Raw genomic sequence first — 23,138 nt, 5'->3', positions numbered from 1 at the left:
ATATACTCTATATTTGCATTTGTGTAAAGAAAAAGTATGCAGACAGACTAGTTAGCAGTGGGGCTTCCCTGGTGGCTCAGTTGGTAAAGAGTCTGCCTGCAATGCAGGAGACACAGGTTTGATCCCTGGGTTGGGATGATCCCCTGGAGAAGGAAATGGCAACCATCTCCAGTATGCTTGCCTGGAAAATTCCAGGGACAGAGGGGCTTGGGGGGCTATAACCCATAGAGTCAGAAAAGTCGAACACGACATAGTGACTAAATTGCCAACCACCACCATCTCCACATCATTACCAATGGTTACCTCTGGAAGGTGAGGTTATTTGTGTTTGATTTTCTTACCTATCTATATTTTTCTAATCTAGGATGACTATATATTATTTCTATAATAAGAAAAAACAATAAAAGTTATTACTTTTAATATAACGCTCCTTGAAAGAGCAAGTCTATATCTAGGAATTCATCTTAAGAGTATAATTTTAAGCATGCATGCAAAGATTTAACTAATGTTGTTTATAATGAAACACTCCAGTGAAAATCTAGAAATAATTCCTTATGTTAGGAGATTGGAAAAATAAATTTTAATACCTCCATAAATTATATTAGGCAGCTAAATTAAATATTTAATGACCTGAAAAGAGGTTCATAATATATTAATAGGGTTTTTTAAAAAGCAGATTACACAACACTGTATGTCCATAACCTTTGACTCAGAAATTCCACTTCCAGGAAATACTAGCACAAAGAAACAGTGTAAATATCTTGATTGTGTCATTTCAGTGAAAAAGTAGAAACTACTCAAATTTTATCAATGGAGAATGCTAAAACAAATAATGGCACATTCATATAATGGACTACTAAACAACTGTTAAAAACAATGAAATAAATTCTTGTGAGCTAACATGAAAAATGTCATGATGTAGTCTTAAATGAAGATATACCTATATGGAGAAATTATGAAATATACTCTAAATTTTTTATTTCCATACTGTTTCAGTAACATTTCCACAGCCTCTATCATGATTCTACTTCTGTCTTTAGGAATTTGACTATTCTAGACCCTGCACATAAATAAAATCATATAGTATTTGTCATTTTGTAACTGGCTTATTTCACTTAGCATAATATTTTCATCCATGTTATAGCACGTGTCATACTTTTATTCTTTTCTAAGGCTGAATAATATTCTGTTGTATGTATATACAATATTTTGTTTATCCATTCATCTGTTCGTGAACATTTAGATTGCTTCCACCATTTGCCTCATCTATAATACTGCCATGAACATTAATATACAAATATCTGTTTGAATTCCTGCTTTCAATTCACTTGGGTATATACACAGAATTGCAACTGTTATATAGTAATTTTACATTTCATTCTCATCAATTAGGGTTTCTTTTTGAGGTAATAAAATTATTTTAAAATTGACTATGATAATGGTTGTACATATCTGTGGATATACTAAAAACTACTGAATTGTAAAGTTTAAAATTGGTAACTTGTATCATACATGAATAAACAAATTTATCTCTTAATAAAGCAAAACAGAAAAACATTTGCTTAAGAGCACTAAAGTTGAACCCTTCTCAACTTCTATCCCCAAAAAGGCTGGACAATGAGAAAGCTTTTCAACCTCAAAGGACTGGCAGCTTGCATCAACTTTTTTGGATTCTGGACATCTAGTTTCAGGGAATCTCGTGCATGTTAAAACTCTCCCTCTGGCTATGTGGAGCCACAGTGCATTAAGCGTTTGGTGACGAAAGTGGTTTGGAGAATGTCCATTTTATTAATTTAATTATTCTTAATATGATGTTTACTTCTGTTTCCCACAGATGTTCCCCTTTGTATCTTGTTTCTGCCTGTCCCATGGAACTGACTGTCTGACAAGTAAGGCCTAGGAAACAGGTTCCCTACTAAGACTCATAATGGCAGCCCTTTCCAATGGCCTCCCATCATTCCAGCAAGCACCAACAAAAGATGTCTCTTTCCTTTAAAGACTTGCTGGGGATTGAAAAGTTAACCTGAGAGTCATTTAGGGACATGACTGTAACATGAAAAAATAATCTACTAATTACCGTGACTCCTGTTTTACTCAAGATCAGTATCCATACATGTAAGGACCAGAAATCTTCCCACTTGCTTTATATGAAATTATTTAACTTGTGTTCCTGAAATAATTCTTGTTGTTCAATTGCTAAGTTGTGTATGACTCTTTGCGACCCCCTGGACTGCAGCATGCCAGGTTTCCCTGTCCTTCACTATCTCTCAGAGTTTGCTCAAACTCATGTCCGTTGAGTCAGTGATGCCATTCAACCATCTCATCCTCTGTCGCCCCTTTCTCCTCTTGCCTTCAATCTTTTCTCCCTCAGGGTCTTTTCCAATGAGTCAACTCATCACTCAGTTGGTCAAAGTATTGGAGCTTCAGCTTTAGCATCAGCCCTTCCAATGAATATTCAGGGTTAATTTTCCTTAGAATTGACTAGTTTGATCTCCTTGCTGTCCAAGGGACTCTCAAGAGTCTTTTCCAGCACGACAATTACCTGTTGTAGTATTGGAATTCTGAAGAGCATTTCCCCTTCTTTTCCGAAAATGATGCTGTTGCAGTTTTTATTTCTTGGAGTAGATTTCTCACATTAGTATCACCTTTAGGATTTTAGGTATGAATATTAACATCATCTCTCTGAGCTTCTTCATTTAAAAAAAAAGAATTTTGAACTAGAATATTTTCTAAAGTCTTTGCCAGTTTTGATATTCTGTAACTGTATAACAAGTAAATTACAAAGGAAAGTATTTATTTGGGGAACAATTTTCCCCCTCTTAAGACATTCGTCTTCTATTGGGAGATTTCTTTTCTACCTGGAGTCACTGACACTTAACCCCATTAGGCTCTAATGCCTCTAATTAGGCCAGAAATCAAGAAACCACACAGTCTAGTTCCAATCTACCTGTCCAGTTATCTTCATTGCTTTCCTCAAAGATCCCTCCAGTTCTATCAAAAGTAAACTGCTTACCTTGATTCTTGCCTCTGAGTTTGTGTGTGCACGCATGCTCAGTCGCTCAGTCATGTCCAACTCTATGAGACTCTGCTGCCAGGCTCCCCTGCCCATGGGATTCTCTAGGCAAGAGTACTGGAGTGGGTTGCCATGCCCTCCTCCAGGGGCTCTTTCTGACCCCTGGGGATCAAACCTGTGTCTCATGTCTCCTGTATTGGCAGGTGGATTCTTTACCACTGAGCCACCTGGAAAGCCTTGCCTCTAAGTTCATGCTCATGTTATTTGCTCTACCTGGAATATCTTTTCCCACATTTGCCCTTTGAAATCTTATCCTTCTTAAATGAAGTCATGTTCCCTTTTCTTTGTGATGATTGTTCTATATGGTCTTTGAAAACAGAAACTATACCATCTTTATCTTTAGTATTGATGGCCAAACTAAAACAGAAAATGATTCCAAAATATCTGATGATGACATTCTTATTTGAATTGTTATTGTTTTAATGTCTTAGCTCTACTACAAAACTGCACATTTTTTAAAAGGCAAGGATCATGTACATAATCCTTTGAATTTCTCATAGCTCTTAGCAGTATATTGCACAAAATGAACACCAATAATTGGAATGCTAGAAGGAGAATCATATCCCTTTGCCTCTGAGTTCTGAACAGTAGAAATATAAATCCAGGAATCAGACTATAATCCAAATATCAGCTTTTTTTTTGGCTACACTGTTCAGCTTGTGGGATCTTAGTTTTCTCTTCAAATTGAACCCTGGTGCTCAGCAGTGAAATCATAGGGATCTAACCACTGGACTACCAGGGAATTCCCCAGGTATCAGTTTTTCATGGTAATGTTAGATTGGAGAACACAGCCTGGTTCAGAAGTCAAAATATACTTTTCACGTTCCTTCATCTCAAACTGAACCAAACCACCCAAGCACAGGCAGAACTTACACAAACAGAGATGCAGTCTGTTCTAGCTAGTCTACTGCATGAAGACAAGAAGACTGCATATCCCCCGTGGGCAAGATCATTCCACAGAAAGTGAAGCAAGAACATGGCTATGTATATGCCCTGAACCTTTTTCTAAAATAACAATTGCACAAATCATTGTATTTCCCATAAGAAACACGGGGAGGTGAAAGAACAAAAAGGACTGATGCTTTCTCCTTAATACTTCTGAGAAAGCAAAACTATGTTTTGGACCAAGGCAAGAAATCACAGAAAGGGAGGGGTTTTTATCTCTTACATTTGATGGTTACCAAAAGTATGTATGCCATCCTGATACTGGTCCATTCTAGAATGTACCATTCACAAACCTGTCACAGCCTTCTACCTGGTAATGCAAACTGAAGCCAACACTTGGAGGTCAATTTGAGGTTAGGCATGGGGCATCTTAAGAAACTGAGCTAGGTGCTAAGTCTCAATTCCTGATGCTACTAGTTGTGTAAAGAGTGGGAAGTCTGAGAATTCTAATGGTTTTCAAGTCAATGTCAAGGTAAAAATCTAGGGCCTTCTTTTTTTTTTTTACCTTCAGCTAAGACAGCAAAAGAGATGATTTATTGTACACGTTACATTCAGCCACAACTGAGAAGAGAACTAGTCCATAGTTATCACAGGTCCAGGGCAATGGACCAAAAGGGACGGCTTTCATATGAGCAAGGTAAGTCTCTCAAAGGTGGTCAAGGCGATCAGAATGGCCATAGATGTTCCAGATCCATTGAGAAGTTCTAGATAGTAGGCATGCAGTCCACACTTTGTACCAGCGTCCCTGGCCTCTGGCTTCCCTTGTTTCTGCTTCTGTGGCTTCCATAGGTATACAAGTTTACTTGGACCTCTGCCTCATCTTCCTTCTTTTGTGCTTCAGCCTGCGCATTCACTTCTTCCTCCACTTCGCTCTCATGGCACAGAGGTTTCTCAAAAGATGGCGCTAAGGCAGAGACTAAGGCCTTCTTTTAAATTACAAGTGGAACAAAATTAAAAGGGAGTCAAGATGAGGAGACAAGAGGGTGAAGTATGCAGGCTATCTTTTTTTTTAAGAAGGATTAGCATGAGTGACAGGGAGTGGGGGAGCTTTAGCAGTTTAACTTGGTCAGAGTTCCAGTGCTAACGTCAATCCATTTTTTATCTACTATTAAAGATTTTTAAGTCAGCTATTACATAGTCACAGAATTAAAAGAAATCACACATAAAGAGCTTTTTAAAAAGAATGAGAATGATTTCCCACAAAATCTAGAATATGAATAAAGAAATAATTTTACAAAAGAATGAAGTTCAAAGTCTGAGTTGAAAATTGCAATAAGCGAAATAATAAATTCACTAGAGAGGCTTAATGGCAGATTTAACAGGTAGAAGAAAGAATCAGCACACTTGATGATGAGTCAACTGAGATAATGCAATCTGAAGAACAGAAAGGAGGAAAAAGAAAAATGAAGAATACCTCACAGATTTGTGTGACACCATCAAGGGTCCTGACATAAGCATAATGGGAGTCCCAGAAGGAGAGGAGGGGGAGAAAAGGACAAAAATATATTTGAAGAAATGATAGATTAAAACTTCCAAAATTTGATGAAAGAATTAACTTCTGTATCCAAGAGGATCAACACACTGTAAGTATGATTACCACAAAGAGACCTATAACTGAGCATATTAGAGTCAAACTTTAGAAAACCAAAGATAGAACCTTTAAAGCAGAAAGAGAAACACAGCTATTCACATCCAAGGGATCATCAGTAAAATTAGTAACTGACTTTCCTCAGAAACTATGGAAGCCAGAAGAAAGTAGGATAATACATTCAGCTGAAGAATTGATGCTTTTGAACTGTGGTGTTGGAGAAGACTCTTGAGAGTCCCTTGGACTGCAAGGAGATCCAACCAGTCCATTCTGAAGGAGATCAACCCTGGGATTTCTTTGGAAGGAATGATGCTAAAGCTGAAACTCCAGTACTTTGGCCACCTCATGTGAAGAGTTGACTCATTGGCAAAGACTCTGATGCTTGGAGGGATTGGGGGCAGGAGGAGAAGGGGACGACAGAGGATGAGATGGCTGGATGGTATCACTGACTCGATGGACGTGAGTCTGAGTGAACTCTGGGAGTTGGTGATGGACAGGGAGGCCTGGAGTGCTGTGATTCATGGGGTTGCAAAGAGTCGGACACGACTGAGTGACTGAACTGAACTGAACTGAACTAAAAGGAAAAACCTGTCAACCAAAAATTCTATATCCAGAATTGGATATAAATGAGGAAGAAATTCAACCATTACAAGGAAACAAAAACTGAAAGATTTTCTGGCTAGCAGACCTGCCCACAATACATGCTAAGGGAAGTCCTTCAGGCTGAAATAAGAGGGCACTAGTGTGTTAGTCACTCAGTTGTGTCCAACCCTTTGCAACCCCATGGACTGTAACCTGCCAGGCTCCTCTTTCCATGGAATTCTCCAGGCAAAAATACGGGAGCGGGTAGCCATTCCCTCCTCCAGGGGATCTTCCCAACTCAGGGATCAAACCTGTGTCTCCTGTACTGCAGGTGGATTCTTTACTGTCTGAGCCAGCAGGGAAGCTAGACAGTAGCTCAAATCCACATTGAGAAATACAGAACACTGGTAAACATACTATGCAGATAAATACAAAAGACACTATAAATTTATTTCTTGTTTGTAACTCTTCTCCTAATTGATTTTAAAATAAACTGCATGAAAAAGTAATTAATTATAAAAGTGAGTTGATGAGCTTATAGTGCAAGAAGGATACAAATAATATTTGCATGAAAATATCACAAAAGAGGGAGGAGGGGATGGAGTTCAACTGGAACAAAGCTTTGTATGCTATTGAAATTAAGTTGGTATTACTCCAAATTAGATTATTTTAGGTTTGGATGTTAATTACAATGCCCAGGGCACCCACCAAGAGAATAAATTTTAGTTTTAAAATTCTAAATAAAAATATATACAATAAAAAGAAACAAGGCAGAGCTGAAGATTTTAGCGGCTTGGATTAAGGATAATCATTTTAAGACAGTGTCAGTCTAAAATTAAGGATTCAGATTCCCAGAGCATAGAGTCTATCTGTTCTAGTGTGGGTCATGCCCACTATTACGGTCAAAAGAGGGGTTCCTAGCCTGGCAGATCTTTAGAATTGCATGGGAGGCCTTTTCCCAAATAAGTGGGTTTGGGGAAAAATAAATAAGTGATGACCACTAAATGGGTTAACATTTTGTTAACCAGAATATTAAAGAATCAAAATGGTCTATTTAATGTGACTCTGCCAGATAATAATACATAGAAATTTATACTGTACTATAAACAGAAGTATATTTGTGACTAGGGTAATTTGGGATAAGGATAAGAGAGTAGGATGGTATGTCAAATTTTTAAAATACTGGAATAGAAGATTGATTTCCCTAAGAAGTTTGAAACTTTAAAGTCTATTTTAGTTTTCTAAGTGCTATGTTGACTTGTGAAATTAAGGCATGTGATATTAACTTGCCACAAACTGGAATAAGTTGTAGTTGGTTTTTAAATTCTAAACAAATAAAGAGTAAATGAATAATTGGGAAAAGTACTTGGAAAACACATGACATGTTAACCTGTGACATACATATATAGTTACTATCTATAATATGTCTACTGCCCTGAACGCTCCCAATCTCATCTGATCTCAGAAGCTAAGCAGGGTAACATACGGAAATTCTTACACTTTGAAAAGAAAAAGACCCATAACTCAAAAAGTAAAATGAACTAAGTATATGAATAAACAATTCATAGAATAGGATATCCAAAAGGGGAAACAGAAAACGAGCAGCTTCACTAGTAGACAGTGAAACAAAAATCAAAGGAACAACAAATTATCACTTAGCAGAATGGCTAAAAATAAGCAAAGTAAATTGTTTATGGCCTTTTAGAAAGCAATCTATTAACATTTTAAATAGACCAATCTCATACCTGGAAATCAGTCCCTCAGAAATTAAATTACCAGGGCATTTGGATACACATAATGGATATTTATTGAAACACTGGTGCCAGTGGCAATTTTTTTTAAGAATTTGAATGTGATAAATAGGGAAACTTGAGTTAATTTTGGTACATCCATACTGTGGAACATTATGCAGCCTCTAAAATAAAAGAATGAATCAGTACTATACCAGTTAAACTGGAAGGATTTTTATGACATTGTTTAATGAGGAAAGCAAGAAGCAGAGAAAGGTTTACACTATGATTCCTCACTTTGTACAATATACATATATATGGTTATATTAGCATGCTTAACTTTTTTAAATAGTTGAGAGGGGGAATAGTGAGGGAAGAGTCAGGTAAGAAAAGAGAAGACTAAAAAGGGGGGTATCCTAAACATAACATACATGAAATGATTCCATTTGTGGATAAATGATGGATGGACATGTGCATAAGTAAATACATGAAAATATGACCATCAAAACATTAACTGTGGTTATTTCAGTGTGTTTGGGGTTTATTTCCTTCCTTATACTTTTATGTATTTGAATTTTTTCAATAAGCAAAGTTTATATACAACCAAAGGATGGTTATTCATTTTAAAACGCATGTTGCCAATTGCCATGGGATTGAAGTTGAGTCAGAAACATCTTCTGCCTTGCACTCTATGACAGTGGGGAGCCAAGAGGACACAGCCAGCTGTAACATACAGACCAACTTAGTAAGTGTTGTAACAGAAGCACAAAGTGTTGTAACAGAAGCACAAAGTGTTGGGAAAGAGAAGTTAATTGATCTCTCAGATCTGACTGGGAATTTCTGGAAGAACATTGTTAAAGGAGAAGGCATCTCAGTAGGCTCTTGAAGGTTTGGTAACAATTCAACAGGTAAAGATGGGGATGAAGAGAAATCCAGAATAAAAGAACAGAGTGAGCAAATCACACAGGGGCATTAAACAGGATATATTCAAAGAACGGCAATTGGCCCAACACAGTATAACTGGAACACAGGTGTTGAGCAGACGGAAGGTTAGAATGGTAAACTGGTTTCCAACTGTGAAAGTAGTTTAGACTGTATTCCACTTGCAGAGGGGGCTTACGGTGGGCCAGGGTGGGGGAGGGGGGCGGCCGCGGAGGTTTGTTTATTTTTTCAGGAAAGCAACATTCTTAGTTCTGTTTTGGGAGTAGGAAGAGGCAGGAGACAAGAACACCAGTTAGGAAACTTAAAATGATTCGGGCCAAGGTAATCAAGTTTAACAAGAGCAGCAATATGGGAATGCAGAGAAAGAAGATTCTACACACATTTTTGAGGGAAATAGGGCAGGCCTTGGTAGAAGATGTTAAACCTTCTGTTGCCTGGCAGCTGAGGGCTTGCGGATACACCTATTTGAGAAAGAGAACACTGGAACTGAAAGTGGGAACCACGCTGGGAGAAAAATCCCACTATCTTGCAGATTATACAGGGGCTGTATATAAAAGAGAGGAGAAATTCTGAGGTAAAACAAATTTATCAAATTGGTCCCTCTCACTTTCTGCATGTTCCACAGGAAAGGGTCTGGCTGTAGAGAATGAGAGATCTGGGGAAAGTCCCGGGTAAAATCTCAGACCTAATTCCTGCTCTTGGGAACTGGAGCCTGAGCGTCTTTCTTCCTGCTCCGCTGCCGAGACCCCCCGGGACAGCCCCGTTCAGGCGAAGGAAGCGCGGGGCGCGGGTCCGCACGGCCCGGAGCGGCCGAGCGCGGGGTCCGGCGCAGCGCGCGGGGCGGTGCCAGGGGAGGGGCGGGAGGCGCGGCCCCGCCAGAGCCCGGCCCGGGCGGCCCCTGAGGCACCCGACGTCCCTCGCAGACGGCAGAGCCGGGCGCCGCCGTCCCGCCGCCTCCGCGCCCGCCTCCCGGCTCCCAGCGCGGTGATGGGCGCGGCGCCCTGCGGTACTGCTCCCGCCCCTCCCCGTCCCTTCCGGCCCCGCGAACCCGCGAGAGACCGGGGCACCGCCGGCGTTCTGCCGCCAGCCGCGGGCCTGGCGCTCCTCGGCGGTCCAGGACCTGGTGAGGTGAGCAGCGCGCCCTGGAGGATCCCGTCGGCGGGAGTTTGTAGGAGCGCTCTGTGGGCAAGATATATCCACAGAACGTCAGACCCTTAAATTCTGAAGTAAAAAGTGGAAAGGGGGGAAGGGCGTTCTCTCCTTTGCAGAATCTGGGCCGCTTCTTTGGAAACGGTGGAGAAACTATCTTAGAAACTGGAGACGAGCCCGGGGTCCCTGACCAGGGATGCCCATGGCAGTTTCCTGAGGAGAGAAGCGTACTGGTATTTGTCGGGAAGAGGGGCTGCGGCTGTTCTGTTTTCTTAAACAGACGATAGCCTCCTGAAACGGACGGATCCGAGAACGGCATGTAGACCGCCCCCCCCCCCCCCCGAGGCTCTTCACGGGGCTTGTCCCCAGACCTGCCTGTGGGGGGTGTGGGGGGAGTGCACCCTAAGGGTGCCAGGTGACGGGTAGGGTGGACTCCCTCACGAGGGTTGTGAGGTCCTGAATACAGAACGTTTTATTGCTCTGCTTTCTGTCGAACTGCCTTGTTCTGGGCAGAGTCGCCCGGGAGCTGCAGCATCCTTGTAACTCTATCTGAAACTAGAGGCCACTTGTTAGATCGGTGTTTGAATGGTGGATATCTTGGTGTACTTGCGGCGCTGCGGAATATGAACTTTTGAAGTTTTTCTTTAAATTTGATTTTAGTTGTTATCATTTTAGAATAGGAATCTGTGGGGGAGAGACGTCATGGCATGCTCTAACTCTTCCCTTTGTTGGTTTCCTAGGTACGTGTGTGCATGAATAATAGGCAAATTATGTCCTAGCCTATAATGAAACATCTTTTCCTGGTGTAGTCCTTTAACCAGGGTATGGAGGGTAATATCAAATTATTCCATACCTACGTGAAGTGTGGATTAAAAGCTGGAAAATTTGTGATGTAATTGTATGAGGCAGCTAGGCCTGCAAAGGAAAACTAATTTTTCTCTACCAATGGCTAAATGCAACATAGAAGGCCTCCCTGCAGGCTGGGTAGCAGGCAGGCTTGTAAAACAGTAAGTAGCTTCTTCCTTTGCTGCAGTTGGAGCAAATGGATATGGAGATAAATGGCTGAGGATGTGGTAGTATACAATGCAAGGCAGTTTGAGTCTGGAGAATAAAATGCCTTGGCAGACTTTGCTTGAGTTAGAGATCTCTTGGGAGGCAAGTGGTGGCTCTCTGGTCCCAAATTTGCCAACCTAATTCCACTTCAGGGCCATCACTGTCTCTAGAGTGCTCCCTGTATTTCCTCTTCTCTCACGCCAGGTTTTAGCTTCTCCCTGTTCTCCAGTAAAGTCTAGGGTTGAGCCTGGCAGACGTCGAGTTATGGTGGCCTCGGGATAGAGAACTTCCAAGTCTAGTGAAAGCAGAATTGTAGCCCAGGGAAGACTCGGGGTGGGTAGGGTGAAGCAACTTCCAGCCTAGACTTCCAGCCTAAAAGACTCTCAAATAGTGGCAGAGTGATACAGACAGAAGGAGAGAGATTCTCTCAGGTGGACAGTAGGTGCTTAACAGTTTGTTTCCTGCTCAGAGTTTTAATATTTCCTTTTTTGTTGTTTGACCATAAGGGCATTTCCAGATGGGGTTGGGGGAGTATAGAACTCTGAAAAGTCCCTCCTCCCAAATTTGCATTTCTTTCTACTCTCTTGTAGGTTTCTAGAGAGTGAGTGGGGGCAGGGGGGGAAGAGAAGAAAGGAGCAGTGAGGCTCTGCCTTCCCACAGAGACAATGGACCATGGACTGACTTGGGCCCAGAAGTTGGATTTGAAAGTTGAAAAGAATGTTCCATGTTTCGTTAAAAATCAGAGCCTCTATTTTGCAGAAAGGCATTGAAAACCATAACATTTTCATTTAATACTGATGAGTTCTGCTTGATAAGGGATTCAAGTCTCTACTTTTTTTTTTCTCTTCCAACATTTCATTGTGAAAAACTTCAGACATACAGAACTTAAATTGAAAGGTGGTCAAGAAATAGATGTGTGAAGGATATTAACATTTTGAGTAGGAGAGGAAAGGATCTTATTCTTCCGACTTTTCCTTAAGAATCCTAGGCATATCTCTTCATTGCTTCCTTTTTCCCATTCTTAAAACATGTGTGTGTTTAATCGCTCAGTTGTGCCTGACTCTTTGTGACCCCATGGATTGTAGCCTGCCAGGCTCCTCTGTCCTTGGGATTCTCCAGGCAAGAATACTGGAGTGGGTTGCCATGCCCTCCACCAGGGGATCTTCCCAACCCAGCGATTGAACCCAGGTCTCGCTTATTGCAGGCAGATTTTTTACCATCTGGGCCACCAGGGAAGCATAAGTTGGATGATATCACTCCCCTGCTTAACATTCTCCAGTGAAATAAGATCCCTCACACTTTTAATAAAATCCAACTCTCTACCGGGACTTATCAAAGCCCTAGTGGATCTGACCTCTTTGACCTTATATCTTTCCCCTCACTTTACTGTCTTCCTTGCTCTTTTCTGCCTGAACACTCTTCCCTCAAATATTTACACTGCTTCTTTCCTCAGTTCATTCAGGGCTCTTTTCAAATGTGACCTCCTCCATCAGGTCTTCCTTGACCACCTAATCCAAAACCACACTTTGTCACTCCCTGTCCTCTGACCCTACTTTAGTTTTCTTCACTACATTTACCATTACCTGGCATTGAATAGTATGTCTCTTTCTTTATTAATCAGCTCTATATTCTGTACCTCAAATGTAAGCTTCGTAAGGACAAGAATTTTTTGTCTTATTCACGGCATATTGTAAGCAATAAATAAATAAATAATTATTGAATTAATTAGATAATTAAATGACACAGATAAGGCATTGCCTCCCATAAGGGTGGCACAACCCTTGGTAAAATACTAGAAGTCCTTGTAAGTGATTCAGGTTAATCAATATTTTATAGGTAAATGATGATCCTGGAGATAAGTAGCCACTCTTATCCCCACAGTGCTTTGAAGTTGAATCCTATGTTAGAAACTGGGCTAGTTTTGACAAACCCTCATCCCAAACAAGATATAAAAAATTTCAATCCTAGAAATTTCCCTCATGCCCCTTTCTAGTTACCCGCCCCCTCCCCCCCGCACCCCCCCGCCCCCACCCGAAGCAACCTTTGTTATAATTTCTTTTATCATAGTTTCTGGTTCCTGGACATCATATAAATGCATTCACACAGTATGTACTTTTATGTCTGCCTTCTTTTTTCTCAGCACAGTGTCTTGAGATTCATCCTTGTGGTTGTATATTAATTGTTCATTTCTTTTTATTCCAAGATGGTATTCAACTGTATGAATATCTACTTTTTATTTACCCATTCTCTTATTCATGGATACTTGGGTTGTTTCCACTTTGGGGCTATTTTGAACAAAGCTGCCATGAACATTTTATAGAGTCTACCTCATTTTAAGTCCAATGTACTTTATGTGAAAATCTTCATGCCACCAGTGCTGAGAGAAATATGGCAAGATTATGGTGGCTGTGCCCAATATGGCAGCCTGCCTGTACCCCAGCAAGCGCCTTCTCCAGACAGCCCCACTGGGTGCTGATCTCTCTCCCACTGCAGAGGGAGAACACTTGAAAAATGAGTGTCCAGGTAAATTGGGGAGCCCTCAAGCATACTTTCGGTGTTTCTCAGTCCCTAAAAGAGACTGTAGAATGCTGCCGCCATTGCTCCTTGTATTTCCCTCCTCTTCTCAGCTCCCCATCCCAGTACAAATTGACTCTAATCAGCCACTGAGCATTCTGCTCTCAAGAGGTTTAAATATTTAAGAGTAAGAGTCTTGTTCAGAGCCTGATAAAATATTTATGTGTTTCCATGGGGCATTGGTTTTCATCTAGGCTTCTCAAGGTGTTTTTCAGAGACTCTTGTCATAATCATGAGCTACTCAGACAGAGATAGATGATACAGCCAGAGAACATTGGTAATACTGAACCCATCTTGCAGAGTGCCTTGCTTTCTAGGGATGGGGGAGAATGAGCATACAGAAAAATGGGCATTAATAGTATTTGGATCAGGAGACAGGCTGACAGCAGTGACTTGGAAAAAGCAGAGTCTGTTAATGGAGTACCCCTGAGGGTGTGAGCCCAGAGGGGATGGTGGAAAAGAGTTTGTCAGTATGAGGAGGGATTATTTAAGATGGAATGCATTCATCCCAAATAGAAGAATAAAGGAATAAGCCTTTAAGGGACACAGTTCCTTTGACACCGATGTAGACAAGGCCTGTATAAGATAGCTATGCTGAGTGCTATAATTAAGTTGTCACACCTGCTATGAAAATATGGGAGAAGGAGTGGAGGGTAGCCACTGTTTCCAGGTTGGGGGAGAGAACTAGCTATCTCAGGAGAAATTGTTATTTTCTTCTCCAAAGAAGAAGTGCTTTTTGATTCATGTTCTGAAGGAGTTATGGCTCTCTGACTGGCAGCTGTGGTGTGGAAGGGCATTTCCAGGCAGAGTAACTTGAGCAGACATTCAAGTCAGGGCTGTAGTGCTGGTGTGGCCTGAGTAAGGTGAAGAGGGGGTGTCAGGGAGGGTTAGGGCAGGTTTGCAGGAAGAGATAAAGCAGGAGAGCTAAAGGCCAACTTGTAAAGGACACAGGAGCATGGACTTTAGTCTGTTTGTTGAAGGGAATCATGTAACTTTTGATTAGGTCAGATTTTGAGCAATTCTTGAGCGGTGCCTCTAGCCCAAGCAAGGCCTTGAGGTCTGTTTATGTCCAAGGCACTTTCAGAATATTCTGCTGTGTCCAATCCAGTCTAGAGCCTTTGTACAATCTACTCTAAGGGATGTAAACAGAAGGAGGTCAGATTCATTCAGTATACTCCTGGGACTAACCAGAAACAGGTCTCATCCATCACACAAATACTCCCAAGTCAAACTGAATTCATAGGCTGTATGCTACATCCTCTGATGGCAGCATACATTCTCTTTCGTGGCCACTTTGGCTCAGTGGGGGTGCAGTTGGGAGGATCTAAGTACCCCTTTATCACATGAACCTAAATCTGAGTCTGTATACTTCAGGCTGGGTTGCCAGGCAACAGAGGACCAAGTGATGAGACAGGCAGACCATCGCTACAGAATTCAGACTTGCTTTGACCTGGCTACTGGGCAGTGACTAGAGAGGCAACTGGTAACAGAGGATTGAGGCCATGCAGATTGACAACCCATAGACAGGACTGTTTGGCCACCTACCACATGTGTTCCCTTCAGATTCCTATTCAGAAGTGCCTCAGGATGTTTATTTTAATGTATAATAAAAATAGGGAGGGAAGAAGGGGTGTGAAACCTCTCCATTGTCTCCACTTTATGATGTTTGTGATAAGGAAGAGATAAGTAGAAGCGATGGTCCTGGGGAAGTCAGTCCTCAGCGCAGCAGTGAAGAACTTTGCCTATGTGTACATTAGCTGCAGAGCTCTGGAGTTCTGATGGGGAGAAGCGATTTCTTGGTGTGAGGACAGAAAAAGGCATGGAGGACCCCATAGAGAAACTTCATGATTCTGCCCAGGGTCTTGCTGTTTGGAACTTTTCTCTTGCGGTGGTGGAAACAACCAGAAGAGAATGCACTGGGCCTTCCCATTGCCTTCTGCCTATGCTGGAATGTCAGCCCCTCAATCAGCACTGTCAAGCTCCCTGATTTTCCCAGGGTAACTGGGAAGACCCTGAGAGAGGAGGCAAAAGCGAAAGTCTTAACTAGGGAAATAACAAGACTTCAGACTAACAATATCCTTCAATATTTAAGACATTCTTAGTTTTCTGCATGAAGTGAAATCTCCCAAGGGCCATGTTTGCTATATATTTCCTCCGAACAGGTGAAGAGGGTTCATACTTAATTGAGTGCCTTTTTGTAATGGACATTTCAGTGATTGTATGTTGTTCCCTGGCCTGCTTTTGGATGTTGTTTGGAGATTGGAGTAAAGAGGGAACAGGAAAGATGACGGCAGGAGACAGGAAAGGGAAGAGAGTAGTGACTGGCTGGGGTCCTAGGTACCCGATTATCTGCAGGTGAAAGACTGGGATGAAAGAAGATCAAGTAACCACCCACGGGAATCTTTATGTGCAAATATTGCTGACTGCCAAAGTCAGTTGTGAAGAGAAAAGAAGGGCTGAGACATGAGGCTGCTGTCAGTCTGAGGAATATTAATACAGGCTTGACACGCCAGAACACATAGCTACACCACAACCATGCATGCAGATCCCAGCAGTAATATACTGTCCAAACCCCTTCACACTTCCATCACATTCTCTCATATTCATGTATAATATTAGTTATGTACGTGAGATATTTGTAAAGATATACAAATGCAGACCTACTTTAAAAAGTATAAAGAAGAAAGCATTCTAAAATATTAGCAGCAGTGGGATTATGAATGATTATTTTTCTCTTTTTCTAACTTATCTGTATTTCCTATCATTGCTATTATAAGCATGGATTTCTGTGATACTCAGCAAAACATTAAGTAAAATAATCTTTCAAGGGGCTCAGTAGGGAGAAAGAAGAAAAGACATACATGGAGGACAGCAGGATTTTACCAGAATAGAAAAAAAGATGTTGGAAAATGAATGAAAATCACAGAAGTGATTTTGTCAGGAAGACGGAGGGGAGAGTAGGTGGAGATTAGTAATGTTTTCTCTATTTACTGTTATTTACTAGACTTGTTATAATGAGTGTGTATTACTTTTATATTTTAAAAATGCAATAAATTTAAGATATAAAAAGAATTTATTGAGAGTATTATTTACAAGTAATGCCAGTGGAGTGTATAGTCACTTTCAGGCTGCTAACTTCTGCATATTTTTTGTTCATTGTTGAATATCATATATTTCTTGCTGCCCCACCCCCACCCCTGCCAAGGATCTGGAAGCTTTTATCAGCATGAAGCCAAATTGCCAACACTAAGCCAAATGTCACACCTCCAAGGCCTTAATGCCGTTCTCTGGGTGACAACTGAAAGTCCCATAATTGGCTTCCAGTGGTCCACCAAGGTGCTAACACAGAGCACTTAGCAACTGGACAGCAGCATCTTTCCCAGAGTTTAATATTTATTCCTGAAGCTGCCAGGCCATCCTTATACATCACATCTCTGAAATATGAGACTGGAGTCAACAAAAGCTGTCAGTAGCTGGAGTAGTGGGATTTTCCCAGACAAAACACTGTTCTGCTATCATTCAGCTTACTGACTCGAGCCTCCTCTTGGGAGCCTCTGCCGCTGAGCTTCTGGAGAGGTGGATGTAGTTTTCACTTCACAACCACTGGCCTTTTCCAGAGTCACTGTAGAGTCTGCGCTTTAATCGGCTGCTTCTAAGGAACATGTGGTGAGGCCTCTCTCCAGGAACAGAAGTTGCTGCCTACCTCTGTGTACCAGGATCAATTTAAAGCAAATGCTGGAGAACTATACCATCCACTGGCATTACTTGTAAATAATAGTCTCAATAAATTCTTTTTATATTTTAAATTTATTGCATTTTTAAATTATAAAAGTAATACTCATTAAAACAAGTCTAGTAAATAACAGTAAATAGAGAAGACATTACTAATCTCCACGTACTCTCCCCTCCGTCTTCCTGAAAAAAATAATTTCTTCTGTCCTTTTCTACATTCAACCCTAGGTAGAGTTATTTTCTATTTCATATGTAAATAGGATCATATAATACCAGTTACTCTGTTCCATTTTGTTTATTATATTAAGTACATTACTATAGGTACATACATATAGTTGATCCAATTTTTAATAACTACATTTATTCCTTTGCAGACATAATTTTTCCCATTATTTTTGTATTGATAGATATTCTAGGTTATCCTCCAGTGTTTTTTCTTTAAAAAAGAAAACAAATTATGCTACAATAAATATTTGACATTTATTCTTACACTTTGGTTTTTATTTCCATAGGAAGATCTCCCAGATTGGCATTTCTGGGTCAAAGGGAACACACACAATTTTCCTGCTCACTGTGGGTCTCCCCTCCAGCAGCCATTTCCCTCCCTCCTTTTGTCTTGCTCTCCACTCTCCCGCCGCATTTCTTCAGGGGAGCCTGTGTATATAGGCAGGAGAGCCCTGCAGTGAGAACTCATCCTTGCCAAGTGTGGATTATATCAGCTCGGTGGGGAGCAGGGTCTGCTGTGTCTTGGTTGCATTGTGTGTCTATCGCTTCTGGTTGGCCAGACTGTTTACAGTTCCCCTTGTTCATTTATTCCATGCTGAGGAATTATCCATGGTCTTCATCTGTGGCAGGAGCAGCCAATCAGTGGGGAGGGAGGCGCTTTCAGAGAGAAAAGGTCATTACAGTGCTTTCTCACAATGCCAAATCTGCTATGTTTTTATGTCCTTTCCTTAATAGTTGGATTGAGAAAAATTCTTTGATTACATCCCAGTCTTCTCCCTCTATTTTGAGGGATTTGGGGATTTTTATGAGTATATAGTCAATCAACTACAACTGATTACTTGACATGAGGATAATTAGTTGAGAAGGTAGGGGTCTTAGAACTTAAGGAGCAGTGCCACTCAACAGATGTAAACATTTTTAAACAAGTGATTTTACTTAGCCTGTATGAGTAGTGAGCTTCCCAGGACTACTTGGTTTTCATTTTTAGTTTTGCTCTTGTTTGCATGTAAGAATTCAGTCTAGCTCTCAAGACTGGAGAGGAGCAGGATTTCTCACCACACCGGGGCTAGAGAAAATATCAGAGAAGCATTAAGGGGAGCCAGTGAGTATGAACAAGGGAAATGTAAGCAATGAACTGCCAGAGTAGCAAGAAGTATATGGGGTTTTTAAATCCTCAGCTGCAGGCTGCTGTGTGGGCCTATGAGCTCTTGGACATGCTATGGAGATCTGTGATCCTCTAATTTGTTTTAGAAACCCAACTGTGATTCTGTGTTCAGAATGCAAACATTAGCTAAGTCATCCTAGATGACTTCAAAATTATAAAGTCCTGTGACAGACATTTTACTGTTGGCTTCTATAATACATGCTGCAGTTTTTGCTTGGTAGCTTTGAAATGAATTTTTATGTCCTAGATTGAAAACTAAAGAAAGAAAAGAAAACCAGAATAGAAGTTATTACAGTTAATTTCTAAGAAGAAATTTTAACTTTCATCTGGACATGTATAAACCTGAAGAATAAGCATCATTCTTTGTATTAATACATACTTTTTCATCAACTTTTCAGATATGTACTGATGGAGTAAAAATGATAGTTAATAATTGACTAGTTATAGTCAGTCACTATAATAGGTTTGTCTCATAACTTAGGGATTCTATAATGTATCTTAATTGGTCTCATAGTTAATAGTAGGATAGTTATATTTTATACTGTTTTCACTGTGATTTGAGTCTATAAAGTTTATCTTTAAACAGTTTTGTCTCCTCAGTAAAAAAAACTAAGGTGAAACATATTATAATACGTTAAGCATCTGCTTCTAGCCATAATGAACCATCTGGTAGTAGATTGTTGCTCCCATAGGGGACACCTAGAAAATCCAGATTTCCGTAATCTGTTTAAAGGCATAAAAGACCTACTAATGCCAGTGCTTGAGATCTAAAACCTCAGAAAGAAGAGAAATTCATTGAGTGCCCCACATTCTGGGTTGCATTTTCCTTTGAGACATTTGCCATTTGTTAAGTAGCATGTGAGGAAAAGCTAAGAACCCAAGCAAAAAGAAGCTACTGAGAGTCAAAGAAGCTGAGCAGAACTTTCTGCAGCCTGATAGAGCTGGGGAGGGAAAAAAGGGGGAATTCAAGGATACTAAATGAGCTGGGACATAGAGGTAATGATCATGGAAAGAAAAGCGACTCAGAGAAATTAGTGCAATAAATTGGAGCCATTTTCCTTACAAGTCACTCACCAGTGTATGAGTAGCACAGTTGTTGTTGTTTGGTCTCTAAGTCATGACCGACTTTTTTGCTACCCCGTGGACTGTAGCCTGCCAGGCTCCTCTGTCCATGGGCTTCTCCAGGCAAGAATACTGAAATGGGTTGCCATTTCCTTCTCCAGGGGACCTTCCCAACCCAGGGACTGAACGCACATTTCCTGCATTGGCAGGCCAAGTTTTTACATCTTAGCTACCAGAGGAGCCCAAGTAGCACAGACCAGGGATTAACAAAAAGCCAAACAGAAAGTAATGCTAAAAAGCTAAACTCATCAGAGCTAGTGCAATCTTACTATGCTGGGGAGATTAAAATGGGAGTGTTGGGTCCACCAAAGTGGAAGGGCCTGAAAAACACTGATGGTTAATTTTATGTGTCTACTGTATCGCCCATTATTTTGGAAGTATATCTGTGAGAGTGTCTCTGGAAGAGATTAGCAGTTGAATTAGTGAACTGAATAAAGCAGTTGGCCCACCTCAATGTGTGACAAAACCTTATTGAGAGAAATTTAAGAAAACCTAAATAGACAGAGATATATCTTGTTCACAGGTGCTATGGATTGAATGTTTCTGTCCTCCCCAAAATTAATAGTTGATATCTAGTCCCCAGTGTGATGATACTTGGAGACAGGGCCTTTGGGAGATGATTAGGTCAGAAGGGTGGGGAAACCTTCATGAATATGATTAGTGCCTTTATAAGGAGAGGCCCGAGAGCTGAATAGCTCTCTTTCCATCATGTTAGGATATAACAAGAAGTCAGCTATCTGCAGACTGGAAGAGGGCTCTTACCAGAACACAGTCATGCTAGCACCATGATCTTGAACTTCCAGCTTCCAGAACTGTGAGAAATAAATTTCTGTTGTTTATAAACCACTTTTAATCTATGGCATTTTTTAAACAGCAAGTGAACTGAAAGACAATGGATTAGAACATTATTATTAAGATGTTAATTCTCTCCTAATTGATCTATAGATTCAATATAATCCCAATCAGAATCTCAGATGACTGTCATATAGAAATGATAATCTCATTTTAAAATTCCCTGGAAAATGTGCACTGTCTAGAATAGCCAAAACAACTTTCAAAAAAGGAACAAAGTTGAAGGATTATCACTCCTTGTTTTTTCTTTTGAATCAAGAATGGTTTCACAGGTGTATGGATATGTCAAAATTTATCAAATTGACACTTTAAATATTTGCAGTTTAATGTAATTTATACCTGAATAATGGAGAAGGAAATGGCAGCTCACTCCAGTATTCTTGCCTGGGAAATCTCATGGACGGAAGAGCCTGGCAGGCTACAGTCCATGGGGCTGCAAAAGAATCAGACAAGACTTAGTGACTAAACAACAACAACAATACCTCAAGAGAGCTGTTTAAAAGCTAACAGGAAAATGGGTTAAAATACAATTGCAAAATATTTTAAAATACCAAAAAAAAAGAACATAGGACAGATTGGAAAATAAAACAAATAGTGACATAATAAATTTTAACGCATTTATGTCAGTAATTATCATAAGAATAAATAGAATATGCCAACTAAAAGACAGATTATTGTACTAGATAAGGAATAGACATATTAAAAAGGATTATTAAAATGTTTTAATTGGTGACAGTTTTTCATAGCCTTCATCCTTTTACTGCATCATGCTTTACTTGTGGGTAGCCACAAGTATTTGATTTATGAGAACAATATAAATAGAAACCTTAATTAAAAAAAGGTTTTATCCCTAGCTTCACCTGAGTTGTGGTTTGAAATGAGCCTCCTCACTGGACATGAATGGGTTTTGTAGGAGAGGTTGACATGGGCTGTGATTCCCCCTTCTGATTTTATATGTAAAATATTACATATTTGTACATGTTTTTCAGAAGAGGGTTAATAGTTTTCATCAGTATTTCACGTCCAAAGAACTATTTAAGAATTATGGTTTGAAGAATGAATAAATTGAGTACTATTCTAGGTGTCTGATTTCTCAGTAGTATGTCTCTGAGATTAATTTTTAGTGTATAATTCAAATTCAAGCTCAGGTTCTCATGGTATGAATGCCAGATCAACAGGTGCAGTATCGCCTGGGAACTCACTAGAAATGCAGGTTCTCAGGCCCTACTGAATCAGAAACTCTGGTGGTAAGGGCCTGCAATCAGTGTTTTTAAAGGCATTTTCTAGGTGATTCTGATGTGCACTAAAGTTTGATAACCACTGGGTTAAACTGTTCTTAGAAAAGTCTATTCTGTACCCCATGCTTCCAAGCCAAATTTAGGACATTTTGATAAGGAAGTGTCTGCAAAATGGAGAAGGCAATGGAACCCCACTCCAGTACTCTTGCCTGGAAAATCCCACGGTGGAGGAGCCTGGTAGGCTGCAGTCCATGGGGTCGTGAAGAGTCGGATACGACTGAGCAACTTCACTTTCACTTTTCACTTTCATGCATTGGAGAAGGAAATGGCAACCCACTCCAGTGTTCTTGCCTGGAGAATCCCAGGGACACAGAAGCCTGTGGGCAGCCATCTATGGGGTCGCACAGAGTCGGACACAACTGAAGCGACTTAGCAGCAGCAGCAGCAGCAGCAACAGCAGAATGAACAGTCTGCTGTTAATAGCTTGCATTTTCCATCTTTTTATCCACAGAGAGCCTGTATCACTCTCACATGGTGTCTTGGGTTGCACAACAACACTGAACAACATTTCCAAGAAATCCAGTGTCCAGATTAAAGTGGAATTTGGAGACACGGCATATAAAGTGAAAAGTGAAAGTGTTAGTTGCTTAGTCTTGTCAGACTCTTTGCGACCCCATGAACTATAGCCTGCCAGGCTCCTCTGTCCCTGGAATTCTCCAGACAAGAATGCTGGAGTGGGTAGCCTTTCCCTTTTCTAGGGGATCTTCCCTACCCAGGGATTGAACCCAGGTCTCCTGCATTGCAGACAGATTTTTTTTTTTTACCAGGGAAGCCACCAGGGAAGCCCACAGCATGTAAGTTCACTCACAGAAATTCTAACAGAAAGACTTTTCAGGGATGAGTCCCGTTAATTCCAAGAGCCTTGGACCTCTGCTTCTTTTGAGGAGTTGGACATTGGTTTCTCGATAGACTGAACCTCACTGTTTTCACAGCTGTGTGGCACCTTCACAAACTTGTTTTGAAGGAGTGTTCAGTATTACCATGGCTCTATTTGAAAGGTAGATTAATGAATTCACACAGCTTATGTTCTGGATACCCAAAAGGGCTGAGGTTTCAGCTATAGCAGCATAAAACTTGAGCCATCCAAAACCAGCCTCTGAAACCTTCA

This window comes from Budorcas taxicolor, chromosome 1 (assembly GCF_023091745.1).
Source record: "Budorcas taxicolor isolate Tak-1 chromosome 1, Takin1.1, whole genome shotgun sequence".
NCBI lineage: Eukaryota > Metazoa > Chordata > Mammalia > Artiodactyla > Bovidae > Budorcas > Budorcas taxicolor.
This window is presented reverse-complemented; position numbering follows the sequence as displayed.